At 48.3% G+C, this 14,993-nt stretch overlaps 1 protein-coding gene across 4 annotated transcripts in view; it reads right to left on the bottom strand.

Annotated features, from left to right (window-relative positions):
- BACH2 (BTB domain and CNC homolog 2) overlaps positions 1–14,993 on the bottom strand; it is a 224,216-nt gene that overhangs the window by 121,072 nt on the left and 88,151 nt on the right. For all 4 annotated transcript variants that reach the window (XM_064169249.1, XM_064169250.1, XM_064169251.1 and 1 more), the window contains one exon: positions 4,422–4,530. The gene's annotated coding sequence lies outside the window, so the exon portion shown is untranslated. The remainder of the gene's footprint in view (positions 1–4,421; positions 4,531–14,993) is intronic.

Genomic DNA, 14,993 nt, shown 5'->3' with positions numbered 1-14,993 from the left:
AAGGTGAGAGGAGCATGAGCTGTTGCAGCAGAGCACAAGACAAAAGAAAACGTGCCTTTGGCCTGGGTATGATCGTGTTTGTACTTTCAAGATCTCACTGATGGCTGGAGAAGAGCATTACTAATGTTCAGAGAAGAAAAAGACCATATGGGACTCCACACACTCCTCAGAGAGAAAAATGGATGGAGCCAGGCTCTGCTGGGTGATGCTCAATGGCAGGACAAGGGGCAATAGGTGGAGTTTGAGGCGTAGGAAGTTCCATGGAAACAGGAGGAAAATGTTTTCCCTGTGAGAGTGACAGAACAGTGGAAGAGGCTGCCCAGGGGAGTTGTGGAGTCTCCCTCTCTGGAGCTATTCCAGAGCTGCCTGGATGTGTTCCTGTGTGAACTGCTCTAGGTGATGCTGATCTGGCAGGAGGGTTGGACTGGATGAGCTTTTGAGGTCCCTGCCAGTCCCCAGCATTCTGTGATTCTTCAGTGTCTTTCTTAGACACAACTGGATTTACATGTCAAGACATCTTCACATAACTTGGGAGATGACAGAAGCAGCATCTCTGATCCCATTTGATTTCTTGTGGGTCTCCAGTGTTGAGCAGATAGGAGTGGCTCAAAGCCATAAGCAGAGAGCCCAAGAAGGATGAGAGACAGGGAATACTCCAAATGCCTGCTGCTGCTCTGGGGCAGCCAAACTCCAGAAGAAATAGGCCTGAAGGACTTGGAATGAAAACCCCCAACCTTTCTAGATCTGGAAGCAATTTCCTCTTCTCTTGATCAATGAAATACAAGCAGCTTGGGGGGCTGCCCCCTGTAAGGGGCATCCCTCTCACTCTAGTCCCTGAGGTGGCTCTCCTCATCACAATGCCCAGGTTTTTCAGCAGCAACAACACACTTCACTCTCACAATGGACAGGAGCAGGATGGTCTCTGCTGCACAAAGGAGGGAGTGAGTCATGGAGCAGATGAATGAGGTTGCTCTGGAATGCACAGGGAACCTGTGATTGAGGCAGGCAACTGAACCCAGATCATGAGTTCCATCCAGTTGGGTGCCCAGTCCAAGCTAAGTGGCTGACAGATCACCTTTTTTACTGGGGTTTGGAAATTGAAGGTTGATGAGTTTCTTAATGAATGAGGGGATTTTAGATTTGTCTAGCCACTACGTTTCATTTCACTCACACTTCTGCTTTGTGCAACCTTTTTATTCTGCTTTTTCTTTCCTTTGTTTTGGCTTTAAAAACCAACACAACCGAGCATTAAAACAAATTTAACCTTCAATATTTAACTCTTCTCCCTTACCAACATCAGACTCTTTCTAGTTCTCAGTGCTAAGTGTCCTTTGTCTCTCTGTTTTTACACCCTGTGGTCACTACTATGACTTCATCAAAACGTATTAGTGATCTTTGGAAGGAGATGTGTACAGTTCTGGAGTCCCCAACACAAGCAGGACATGGAACTGTTAGAGAGAGTCCAGGGAAGGCCATGAAGATGCTCAGAGGGCTGCAGCACCTCTGCTATAAGGACAGGCTACAAGAGTTGGGGCTCTTCAGCCTGGAGAAGAGAAGGCTTCAAGGAGACCTTGTAGTAGCCTTCCACTATCCCCAGCCTACAGGAGGTCTGGGGAGGGACTATTTACAAGGACTTGGAATGACAGGGCAAAGGGTAATGGGTTTAAACTGGCAGAGGGGAGATTTAAACTGGATGTTAGGAAGAAGTTCTTTACAGTGAGGGTGGTGAGAGACTGGCAGAGGTTGCCCAAGGAGGTTGTGGAGCACAGAAGCACCCAATGTGATTGTTGGTCACACTGGGTGCTTCTGTGCTCCACAACCTCCCTGGAGGTGTTCAAGGCCAGGTTGGATGAGGCCTTGAGTGACCTGTTCTAGTGAGAGGTGTCCCTGCCTATAGCAGGGGGTTGGAACTGGATGATCTTCGAGGTCTCTTCCAACCTAAACCATTCTGTGTTGTATTCACAGCTTCAAAGAAATGACAGTAAGTGCTTATGCAAAGAGCAGCTTTGTTACGTGGCAGAGCAGATCTGGTGGGAAAACCAAAGCCAGGAGATGGACAAAAAAGGTAAGTTCCAAAGCAAATGCTCTGATGCTGCTCATGCATCATGGTGAAATGAGCAATCAGCTGAAGAAAAGCTACCGGTAAGTCACTGCATCAGATTGCCTGAAATGCTTTACTGGCTCAGCAAATGAATCACTAAGGCAAATGTGAGCAATGTGCTCACAGCCACAGCAGCCTTCACGGTGGGTGAGAGCAGTGCTCTCTCCCATTATCATCATGAGACGTGGTTTAATTGACATTTGAAAATCATGTGAGGTCTTCCAGAGGAAAGCACTTCACACCTATTGCTAAGACAAAATCCTGTGGCATTATGCTATTTGCAACAAGTCCAACTGTTATTTCAGGGAGTAATTCATAGAACCATAGAATCAGTCAGGGTTGGAAGGAACCACAAGGATCATCTAGTTCCAACCCCCCTGCCATGGGCATGGACACCCTACCTTAGAGCAGGCTGCCCATAGCCTCAGCCAGCCTGGCCTTAAACACCTCCAGCCATGGGGCCTCAACCACTTCCCTGGGCAACCCATTCCAGCCTCTCACCACTCTCATGCTCAACAACTTCCTCCTCAGGCCCAGTCTAAACTTACCCACCTGCAGCTTTGCTCCATTTCTCCCAGCCCTGTCACTACCTCACACTCTAAAAAGTCCCTCCCCAGTTTTTTTGTAGCCCCCTTCAGATCCTGGAAGGCCACAAGAAGGTCACCTGGGAGCCTCCTCTTCTCCACACTGAACAGCTCCAACTCTTTCAGTCTGTCCTCACAGCAGAGCTGCTGCAGCCCTCTGAGCATCCCAGTGGCCTTTCTCTGGACATGCTCCAGCATCTCCACATCCCTATTGTAATGGGGGCTCCAGGATTGGATGCAGGACTCCAGGTGAGGTCTCAGGAGAGCAGAGTAGAGGGGCAGAATCACCTCCCTCCACCTGCTGGCCACACTTCTCCTGATGCAGCCCAGGCTCTGGTTTGCCCTCCAGGCTGCAAGTGCACACTGCTGGCTCATGCTGAGCTTCTCGTCCACCAGCACCCTCAAGTCCCTCTCCTCAGGGCTGCTCTCCAGCTTTGCTCCATTCTCCCTAGTCCTGTCACTACCTGATAGCCTAACTCACATTGACTGCATCCCTTACAGGAGAATCTCCAAGAACTTCAGAGGGGGAAAAAGAAAGGGAAAAAAAAAAAAAGGAAAAGCTACTTTCCACCTGTGCAATAACTAAGGAGAAAGATAAAAGGCTCCAAACTCCTGTGAGAAAATGCTGCAAAACCACAAACTTTCAAAAGTGCCCAATATGCTACTTTCAGCTCAGCTGGATGAAGCCCAAACTATCCCCAGCTAACCAAGATGCCTCAGAAGGCTGTCATCATCCTGCTACCACCACAGGCTTTCACTAATTTGTGCCCACTGTGCACCCAAGGCCATCAAGCTCTACAAAGTAACCTTATACTTTTAGGCTTAAAGCAGCCAAGCAGCTGCAAAAATAACCATCTGAAAATACTGAATACTTGGTCCCACTCTGCAGCTGAAAAAACAACTACTGATTGAAAAATTCAGCCTTTGATATTACTTAATAGTTGGGAGAAAACTACTTGTGAATCATAATTAACTTTTATTTAACTATTTCAAAATATGCATCTACTGTTTGTGGCTTCATGGAGAGCCAACATGTGGCCTCCTGGCACCATTAAACAGACTAATCTAGTTAAATTGCAAGGACATGAGGCAGAAAGCCACGTTGGAATACTGAATCCTTCAGCTTACTGATGGAACTGAGATGGACTCACTAGTGCTCTACCCCCCCAGCTCTGAACCCCCTCTACCAAATCAGTAGCAATACCTCAGGGTGAATTAAATAAAACACTGAATCACAGAAGCTTAGAGGTTGGAAGGGACCTCTGTAGAATATGTACAATCCCCTGCCAAGGCAGAATCATCCAGGGCAGTCCACACAGGAATGCACCCAGGCAGGTTTTGAAAGCCTGAAGAGAAGGAGACTCCACAACCTCTCTGGGTTCTCTGTTCCAGTTGGTATCCATTACTCCTTGTCTTATTGCTGCTGACTACCAAAAAGAGATTGGTTCCATCCACTTGACACCTTGATCTTTCAAGGTCCCTTCCAGCCCTTAACATTCTGTCATTCTGTGATTCTGTGCTGGGGAGTTTTAGAGCAAGTCAGCAAAGAGCTTTGAAAGGTCTCCAGCTCTGTGTTTCAGACGTGGGAGTGCTCATGTTCCCACATACACTCTTACTGTCTGCTAGATGCTGGGAGTAAAGCTATGAAATCATAAGGAACAATCAAAACACCTAAGAAGTGCCTCAAAACTGAAGAAACTATCTGATCCTGATGCTACTTTTGCAGAAATACTTACTTAGAACACAGTCCTGGAAGCAATCTCCGAGCAAGTCAGCTGCTGCTCTAGACACTTTTCTGGATGGTGTGGCTCAGCTCTTTCATTCAAGCATCACCTACAGTTATGTCTAGAAAAGGAAATAAAATCAGAATTCCTTGTGAGCAAACAGGTATCTTTCTGTTTAAAACCATAAGCAGGTCAAAACTAGCTTTAGTGGAACTCAATAACCTTCTCATTTCAAACCTCATGAGTGCTGCCCACTTGCAAGAACAAGCTCCAAGGTGCAATCAAAGCCTGCCTGGGATGCTGAAGCTGTAAGAAACAACTGTGCTTGAGAAAAAAAGCCCCAAGCTGAGTGTATCAAAGCACTGAGCAAATGCACACAGCTGTTCTCATCTAGTTCTACTGAAAACCTTTGCAGGGAATGCAAGATGAAACACTGGCCTTCGCACAAAAAAATGCAGGTGATTTGAGCAAGGCCAGGAATTCCAGGCACCAACTTCCTTCTTCTCTCTCTTGAGTGGGGGTTCACTTCTAAGTTGTAGACATGTTAGCAATCCAGCAACTGTGCAAGTTAATGTTCACCTTAACAGTCACTTGGGGGGCTTATTATTGCTTGTTCTGCCGAACTGACAGGTTAAAATAGGTCTGTATCTGAAAAGTGCTATTCTGCAATGCATATCCCTTGGCTTTTTGTACTAAATCATTTCCTTTCATCACATCACAGAATCATAGAATGGGCTGGGTTGGAAAGGACCTCCAAAGGTCTAACCCCCTCTGCAGTCAGCAGGGCCATCCTCCACTAGATCAGGTTGCCCACAGCCCTGTCAAGCCTCTCCTTGAATACTTCTAGGAATGGGGCCACAACCATCTCCCTGGGCAACCTCTTCCAGTGTTCCATCACCCTCATAGTGCAGAACCTGTTCCTAACATCCAGTCAAAACCTGCTCTGCTCTACTTTGAAGCCGTTGCCATCGTCCTGTCCCTGCAGCCCTTTGCAAACAGTCTCTCTGCAGCCTTCTTGTAGCCCCCTTCAGGCACTGGCAGGATGCTCTTAGGTCTGCCCAGAGCCTTCTCTTCTCCAGGCTGCACACCCCCAGCTCCCTCAGCCTGTCCTTGTAGCAGAGCTGCTCTAACCCCCTGAGCTTTTTTGTGTCCCTCCTCTGGACCTGCTGCATCCTACTGAGGGGTCCAGAGCTGGACACAGTACTCCAGGCAAGGCTCCACCAGAGCAGAGTGGCAGAATCAACTCTCACTGTATGAACTGTCCATGCCAGCCTCACCACAGCAGCTCGGATAGGTTAACAGAAATAGCAAGGGGACAGATGAGGAAAAGAGAGCTCTCAGCCATAATTTCTCTTTGGACTGCATATTTCACTTAACTATTTAATTTTCCCCAGGCATTTAATATCATGTGTGTGACTTCTCAACGAGGGAGCATGCTCATGTTTGTGGGACAGGGTCTGCTTTTAAAGCAAGCAAGTAAAGGCAAAACCCAAGAGTAAAGAGAGAGTGATTGGCTACTGGAATGGGCTGCCCAGGGAGGTGGTGGAGTCCCCATCCCTGGAGCTGTTCAAGGCAGGATTGGACGTGGCACTTGGTGCTATGGTCTGGCCTTGAGCTGTGTGGTAAAGGGTTGGACTTGATCTATGAGGTCTCTTCCAACCTTGGTGATACTGTGATGTTGAAATTTTGCAGACTCAGATCCATTTTGTACTAGTAAATGAGCTTGTGGCCCTCCCTCCTTTGCTTCCCCCCTGCTTTCTTCTAGGGTAGCTCACAAGCTGCTGACAACTCACGCTGTACTAAGAGCTGTTCACACTGCACAAAGTGTTTACCACTCGCAACTGATGCTAAAAATTAATTTACAGCACCACTACAGCAAAGCTTTGACAAACTGTCATGTGTTGACACAGTCATAAGCTGTTGGTTAAAAAAAGTAACACTTCCCTCCTCCTGCCACCTCGAATTTGAGACCAGGGATGGGCATATTATGCAAAGCTGGAGGGTTTGTAAAGCTTCACAAATGTTTGGGCTTCGCAAAACAAGCTTGGTTGTGAAAGTTGGGTGGGTTTTTTTTTTCTCTCTTACAGTTAGGTGTTGTGTTTATTGCCAAAAAGAGCTAGTAAAAAAAGAAAAACATTAAAAAATACATATCCTGTTCCCATCCACAAGATCTGTGTGTTATGCAAAACTAGGAGAAAAGGCTGCAAGATAAATAATCTCGCACAAGCAGCACTCAAGGTAATAGCAGACCAGTGACAAATATCCTGTAACAACTACTCAGAGCTGCAGACACCACCCACCTACTGAAAAAAAGGAAGGAAAAGAAAAGATATGGCTTCAAGTAAGAGTTGTAATTGTTCTCAGCTGTCACACAATGTTATCTTGAGCAAATGCAGTTATTTCTTGAGTCTAGTAGGCTGAACACAAGCCAGCAGTGTGCCCAGGTGGGCAGGAGAGACAATGGCATCCTGGCCTGGATCAGGAGCAGTGTGGCCAGTAGGACAATGGAGGTTATTCTTCCCATACACTCAGCACTGCTCAGGCCACACCTTGAGTGCTGTGTGCAGTTCTGGGCTCCTCAATACCAGAGAGATGTTGAGATACTGGAACATGTCCAGAGAAGGGCAGCAAGGCTGGTGAAGGGCCTGGAGCACAGCCCTGTGAGGAGAGGCTGAGAGAGCTGGGGGTGTGCAGCCTGCAGAAGAGGAGGCTCAGGGCAGAGCTCATTGCTGTCTACAACTATCTGAAGGGAGGCTGTAGCCAGGTGGGGGTTTGCTCTCTTCAGCCAAGCAACCAGCAACAGAAGAAGGGGACAGAGTCCAAGTTGTGTCAGGGGAGGTCTAGGCTGGATGTTAGGAGGAAGTTGTTGGCAGAGAGAGTGATTGGCATTGGAATGGGCTGCCCAGGGAGGTGGTGGAGTCACCATCCCTGGAGGTGTTGAAGCAAAGCCTGGGTGGGGCACTTAGTGCCATGGTCTGGTTGATTGGCCAGGGCTGGGTGCTAGGTTGGACTGGATGAGCTTGGAGGTCTCTTCCAACATGTGTGATTCTGTGATTCATACAGAAATAAAAAGTCATAGAATGGTCTGGGCTGGAAAGGACCTCCAAAGGTCATTCAGTCCAACCTCCTCTGCAGTCAGCAGGAACATCCTCAACTAGATCAGGTTGCCCAGAGCCTTGTCCTGCCTCACCTTGAATATCTCCAGAGATGAGGGCCCCAACCACCTCCCTGGGCAACCTGCTCCTGTGTTCCACCACCCTCATAGTAAAGAGCGGCGGCACTCATCAGACAAGGTCCAAATTGATTTCTGTGTACTCAAGATAATAAGTGCTACTCAGCACTTGTGCCCTTGAGTGGCAGCTCTTAAAACCCTCCTTCTTCCTCAGGGCAGGTTGTCTACACCCTGGAATCAGTAAAGGACATAAAGGTGCTCTCAGCTTCCACTCCCTTCATCATTTTTGTGGCTCTGCTCTGGACTTTCTCAAGCAATTCCCTGAGGTCCTTCTTGAACTGAGTGGTCCAGAGCTGGACACAATATTCCAGATGTGGCACCACCAGGGCATAGTGGAGGAGATCCTCTCTCAATCTACTAACCACTGCCCTTCTAACCCACCTCAGAATAGCCTTGGCCTTCCTGGCCACCAGAGCACATTGCTGGCTCATGGTCAACCTTCCATCCACTAAGAACCCCAGGTCCTTTTCCCCTCCACAGATGGGGAATGGGGATAAATATGTGTAAACTGTATGTGCTGGGCAGTCAGTGCCTGCGTGGGATGCAGACTGTGTGAAACAAACTCCTCTGGTTAGAAATGGTAAAAAAATACAGAAGGCTGCAGCTTTCTTATTCTCTGTGCTCCACTCTTCCAACCAGTGAGGACAGGACACCAACCTAAACACTTGACAGCTCCCAGGGTGGAAGAGTGCTTCTGCTCTCCCAAAGCAAGTGGCAGCAGTGACTAAGAACCCTGTGGGCAATTTTCCTGCCTCTGCTCTATGCCTGCCTTCACGTCACTGCAAAGGTCACCACGTCATATCTGGTACACTGAGGTCTGCCACCCACCAGCAAACAGGGAAGCAGATCATTTGGACAGCCTGGCAGCATCTCCTCTGAGCATTTGGGGGTGGGGGGAAACACTGCAGCTTTCCACTTATGCAGGGGCACTCCAAAAATTGATCCAGTTCTTAAACATTAAGAAGGGATTGAGATACTCAAATTGCCTTGACTTGAAAGGATCTCAGCCTGCAGCAGCTTCACACAGCAAGATTTGCTCAGCAAAGTGCAGGTCTTGAAGAAGCCATTTCCTTCCTGGCTCTGCCCACCTGGTGCAGGAGAGGGAGTAAAAGGAAGCAGATGAGGGTAGGGAAGCTCTACAAAGGGACTTGGATAGATTGGATCCATGGCCAATGTTAATGGGATGAGCTTCAACAAGGTCAAATGCCAGGTCCTGCACTTGAGCCACAACAACCTCAAGCAATGCTACAGGCTTGGGGCAGTGTGGCTGGAAAGCTGCATGGCAGAAAGGGATAAAGCCAATGGCATCCTGGCTGGGATTAGAAATGCTGTGGCCAGCAGGAGCAGGGAGGTGACTGTGCCCTTGGACTCATCACTGGTGAGGCCTCACCTTGAGGACTGTGTTCAGTTTTGAGCACCTCAATGCAAGAGAGATGTGGAGGTGCTGGAGCCAGTGCAGAGGAGGGCAAGGAAGCTGGGGAAGGGCCTGGAGAATAAATCTGATGAGGAGAGACTGAGGGAGCTGGGGATGGTTAGTGTGAAACAGAGGAGGCTGGGGGTAGACCTCATGACCGTCTGCAGCTACCTGAAAGGAGGTTGTGGAGAGGTTGGTGCTGGTCTCTTCTCACAGGTAAATAGTGATAGAACAAGAGGGAATGGCCTCAAGCTGCCACTGGGTAGATTTAGACTGGACATGAGGAAATTTTTTTTCATGACAAGAGTGGTCAGGCACTGGAGTGAGCTGCCCAGGGAGGTGGTGGCATCATCAACCCTGGATGGGGGTGTAAGGCTCGTTTGGATGTGATGCTTGGGGCTACAGTTTAGGGGTGAGCCTTGTAAAGTAGGGTTCTGGGTTGGACTTGGTGATCCTGTGGGGCTTTTCCAAGCTGAATGCTTCTGTGATCCTGTCGACACAAGACGAGGACACAAGGCTCCTAAATTCATAGAACCTTAGAATTAATCCAATTCCTGACTTCTCAATGACTTCCCTCCTACTGGAAAGACTTTGGTTTGGATTTTAGTCAAGTCTGGTTTACAGTGCTCAATTTGGGCTGTCAGGAAGAAAAAGCAACCCCCAGCCCTGCTGGAACGCCTTCCTCATTACACAGCCTCGCAAAAATGATTAGCTATGTTACAAGGCATTTCCCTGTGGGGACCAGAGAGGGTGAAGAAAGGGTATGGAGAGTGACAGTTTGTGGTTTCTAATGCAGCAGCAAAAAAAGAAGCAAATAAGTAAGAGGAATACAGGACAGAACGTGTTTACATTTGTCAAAACAAGCTTCCTGGAGACACAGAGGGTTCATGCTGCTGAGCTGTCACTTCTGCTGCAAACTGCTGCCTCATGCTACCAGGAGGTCAGTCACTGACCTACTTTCGGATAGAACTGAATTAATTTGCTACTTCTGTAAGCAAACCTCTTTCCCCCCTCCTTCCCCCCTCCTTGTTTTTGTTAAAGGAATAGTCAAAGCCATAAAAAGCTGCCTTTTATCCAACTTGTGAGCTTCGACTGATGCTGTGCAAGGCTACAACATACCCTGGCACGGATCCCACTGTGCTTGGTCTGCTTATTCTCTGGGAAAAACCTCCACAGAATATTGTTAATGAGTGAATGCTGCAAATAAAACCTTTCCTTTCTGAACTCCTGCATTACACTAATACCACCAACATAACCCTCTACAGACCATTGTCTGCAGCCTGTAAAGGAGGCTGCCTCTCCAGTGTGCAGTGCTTTGTCTGGGCTGCTCCTGAAATAGATGCCTACTACAACAGGATTAGCTCCCCAAACAGACAGATGTGTGGCACAGTATATACTTACAGGATTAAAACACAATGTCATTAAGAGAATATAAGATGAATAAGTGAAACTTACAAACTGAATACCTACTGTTTTGATTGTGCCTTGCACAAAGACAGTTAACCAACATGCTCACCTGCAGATAGTGGCATGGAAGAAACACTGAAATTAGAGGAGAAAGTGAAGTGAGAGCAGCAGTAGCAAAAGAAGTGCCACCTACTGACTCTTTGCTTACTGGCTACATGCACACAGCTCTAAAGTCATTTCAGAGGATCAGAGGGTGTTAGGGGTTGGAAGGGGATCTCTGGAGATCTTCAAGCCCAAGCCCCCTGCCAGAGCAAGACCATAGAATCTAGCACGGGTCGCACAGGAACACACCCAGAGCCTGAAAGTCTCCACAGAAGGAAACTGCACAACCTTTGCATGCAGACACATCACTGCTGCACACAGATACACCCGTGCCACACACAGACACCAGTGCTGCACAGAGACACCAGTGCCACACACAGACACCAGTGCTGCATGCAGACACATCACTGCTGCACACAGAGACGCCCGTGCCACACACAGACACCTGTGCTGCATGCAGACACATCACTGCTGCACACAGAGACGCCCGTGCCACACACAGACACCAGTGCTGCACAGAGACACCAGTGCCACACACAGACACCAGTGCTGCATGCAGACACATCACTGCTGCACACAGAGACGCCCGTGCCACACACAGACACCTGTGCTGCATGCAGACACATCACTGCTGCACACAGAGACGCCCGTGCCACACACAGACACCAGTGCTGCACAGAGACACCAGTGCCACACACAGACACCAGTGCTGCATGCAGACACATCACTGCTGCACACAGAGACACCAGTGCCACACACAGACACCAGTGCTGCATGCAGACACATCACTGCTGCACACAGAGACGCCCGTGCCACACACAGACTGTAAACTACATTTCCAATGTACATTTGGATTCCTTCCCTGGATTACTACCCCTGCTGTATCTGTCCCTGCTAAGCTCCAGCCCAGAAGCCAATGCTCCTGAGCAGCTGGCAGCAACAGCCTTCTGAAACCAGTAAACCAGGCTGCTGGCGCTCTGAGCAGGGGCTGTCACCATGCATTCACCCCACACGCAGAGCAGCAGTGCCCCAACCTACTTGGCTTCTGGGCATCAGTGCAACATAAATGAGGATAACCAAAGCCAAAGAAAGACAAACACTCACTTCTGGAAAAATGGCATGGCCCAGAGCTTGCAGTAAGAATTTATGTGAACAAACTTCATGACATACAAGTCTACATCAAAATAACCCAGCAAGCTGCAGCGTTTAGCATCTTGATTCCCAAGCCCTGTGGAGTTCAAATAACTCAAACACAGGTCTGTAATACCACTCTCTGAGTAGAAGCTATTTTAAACCTATTTTGGCAGCCACTGATAGTCATAACCAGGATGCCAACTCTATGGTTTCTTACCTCCTTCTCCTGGCTCCAACTGGCCAGCAGCAGTCAGGAGACGCCTGACTGCTCTGCTAGGGAAGCTCTGATGCTGCCCAAAGGCAGATGAAGAATATTACCAAGAAAAATCAGCATAGTCAAAGTTTCAAAACTTCCCTTTCCATAACACCAGCTCCAGAGAGAGAATAACTGATAATGAGCTGCAAAGCCCTTTTTCATTGGCACCCACTTGAGATGACCCACGTAACTCATCCACTCTGCCACTGAGCATTCCCAAATTTCCAGCAGCCTAAGCACTTCTACAACTGAACGTGATCATATCTTTATTTTTCCCCTCCACATAAAAGTATTTAGCCTATTTTTTTTCATTGCTCAGCAAAACTGAACAAGTCCACACAAACATGTGGACTGTGATATCTATTTATGAATGCCCCAACATCTAGTATTTGATGATCCTGGTCTCTTCTTTGCTCCTCCTTACCTTTGCCACCAGCCTCCCCTGAAAGATCTGAATATATTTCAGCTTTCTAAACACCAGCCAACACAGAACTGCAGCTGGAGTACAATCTGCCATTTAGCAGAGCTTCCTTTCCTTGGGTCCTAGGCTACACAAAGTTCCTGTCCTGGTTTTCTACCTGCCTGATGAGAGGGCAAGATTAAACCTCATGTCCACAGAACAGAGGCCACAACACATTAAACTAAATATAACAAAATATAAATAAACTAACTCCAATTTTCCCAATGTACACCTCAGGAACAATGTCCTCTCAGTTCAAGGACAGAGAACTGCTTGAGAGTCCAGTGCAGAGCCACAAAAGTGCTGAAGGGAGTGGAAGATCTTCCTTAGGAGGAGAGCCTGAGGGAGCTGGGGCTGTGGTGCTCGAAGAGAAGGAGCCTGAGGGGTGATCTCATGAATGGTTATAAAGATGTGTAGGGTAATGGGAACAGGATGCAGCCAGGCTCTGCTGGGTGATGCCCAGTGACAGCACAAGGGGCAATGGGTGGAATTTGAGGCATAGAAAGTTCCATGGAAATGTGAGGAAGAATTTTTTTCCCTGTGAGGGTGACAGAACAGTGGAAGAGGCTGCTCAGGGGTGTTGTGGAGTCTCCCTCTGTGGAGATGTTCAAGAGCTGCCTGGATGTGTTCCTGTGTGATGTGCTCTGGGTGCTGCTGCTCTGGCAGGGGGGATTGGACTGGATGAGCTTTCGAGGTCCCTTCCAGCCCCTGACATTCTGCAATCCTGTAACACATTTACTGCTGAGGGGCTAGTGTACTGCATCTGTGTTAGAAGGCGTGAGGTGGAGATTTTGGGAAGCAAAAGCAGGACCAGCTGACATGGAGAAGGCCCTGCAGGAAGAAGGGAAGACATTTTGGTTTTTTTCACAGCCATGGCAAGGCCTGCAGGGACAGGAACGTGCAAAGAACGCGCTGGGGGTGGGAAGCAGTGCTGTTCCAACAGCATTGCTGGCAGGGCATGAGGCCAGCCAAAGGAGGTCATGCCACTCCTGCAGAAAATCCTGCCAGAATTATCCTACTGGGCAAGAATAATCATCCCTCAAAGAGCACAAGGCAGAGGCTTGGTCAGCCTAAGTGACCCAGGACTTGGGCTATGGGAAAACAAACCCTAGGAAGCAAGGCTGTTACCGACTAACTGGACACAGATAGCCTGCAGCTGCTGGAACACATAAGCAGAGTGACATAATACTAGAACATATTTTTCTGCTTACTGAAACAACAACAAACCCAAGTCTGAAGCTGTGTTTTAGGCACACTGGAGCTCAGACTATGTTTAGACAGGAAAAGTGTGTGTGTGTGTACAGATGTTCCAGCAGGCAGGGAGAGCAGAGCTGGAAAAAGCACTCGCTCACTTCCGAGCCTCATAAAACCTGCCCGTTGTAAATAAGGGTGGGAATAAACACACCAAGGCAATGCTGAACCAAAACTGTTCAAAAAGCAAGCATGAAACCAGCAGTCAGGCAGGGGCTGCCTAGGTTTAGGGGCTGCATGCCTCCCCCAGCTTTACTCCTCCTGATGGATGTTTTCAGGTGTTACCCTCTCCTGCGGTCCCCTCCCTACAGCTTACTCCTCTTGCCAGCTCCTTCATGAAGCTTTCTATCTGGCATTCACAGATGCTCTCTTGGAAGGACGACTGGAGCCATAAATTCACAGCTACACATCTGTAACAAACCCATTTTTTTCTAAGAGCTATTTTTCTTACCTATAGATGGTGACACAAATGATATAGAGTTGCTGGCACTTCAGCAGTCTCGCTGCAGCTTTAAACACCCATCAAGACAGAGAGCAATGCTCTGACTCACAAGGAAAACAAGCAGCAATGCAACTTATATATCTCTTGGTAATGTATTAATTTATATAACCATATACACTTCTATACAGACTCAGAGTCATAGAATGGTCTCGGTTGGAAGGGATTTCCAAAGACCATCTAAGTCCAACCCCCCTGCACTCAGCAGGGACATCCTCAACTACAGCAAGTTGCCCACAGCCCTGTCCAGCCTCACTTTGAACATCTCCAGGCATGGGGCCTCAAATACCTCCCTGGTCAACTTGTTTCAGTGTTCCACACCACCCTCATGGTGCAGAACCTGTTCATAACATCCAATCTCAATCTGCTCTGCTCTAGTCTGAAGACATTGCTCTCATTCTGTCCCTGCAGCCCTTTGCAAACAGTCTCTCTGCAGCCTTCTTGTAGCCCCCTTCAGGTACTGCCAGGCTGCTATGAGGTCTGTCCAGAGCCTCCTCTTCTGCAGGCTGAACACCCCCAGCTCCCTCAGCCTGTCTTTCTAGCAGAGCTGCACCAAAACCCTGATCCTTTCTGTGGCCCTTCTCTCGATCCATTCCATCAGCTCCATGTCCTTCCTGCATTGAGGGTTCCAGAGCTGGACACAGTATTGCAAGTGAGGTCTCACAAGAGCAGAGCAAAGCAGCAGAATCTCCTCTCTGTATCTGCTGGCAATGCTGCTTTGGATGCAGCCCAGGCTGTGACTGGATATATGTTTCTATAAATATAAGTAAGTCCACACCTTGAGTGCTGTGTCCAGTTCTGGGCTCCTCAATTCAAGAGAGATGTTGAG

Source organism: Pogoniulus pusillus, chromosome 31 (genome assembly GCF_015220805.1).
Source record: "Pogoniulus pusillus isolate bPogPus1 chromosome 31, bPogPus1.pri, whole genome shotgun sequence".
NCBI classification, from domain to species: domain Eukaryota; kingdom Metazoa; phylum Chordata; class Aves; order Piciformes; family Lybiidae; genus Pogoniulus; species Pogoniulus pusillus.
This window is presented reverse-complemented; position numbering and strand designations above follow the sequence as displayed.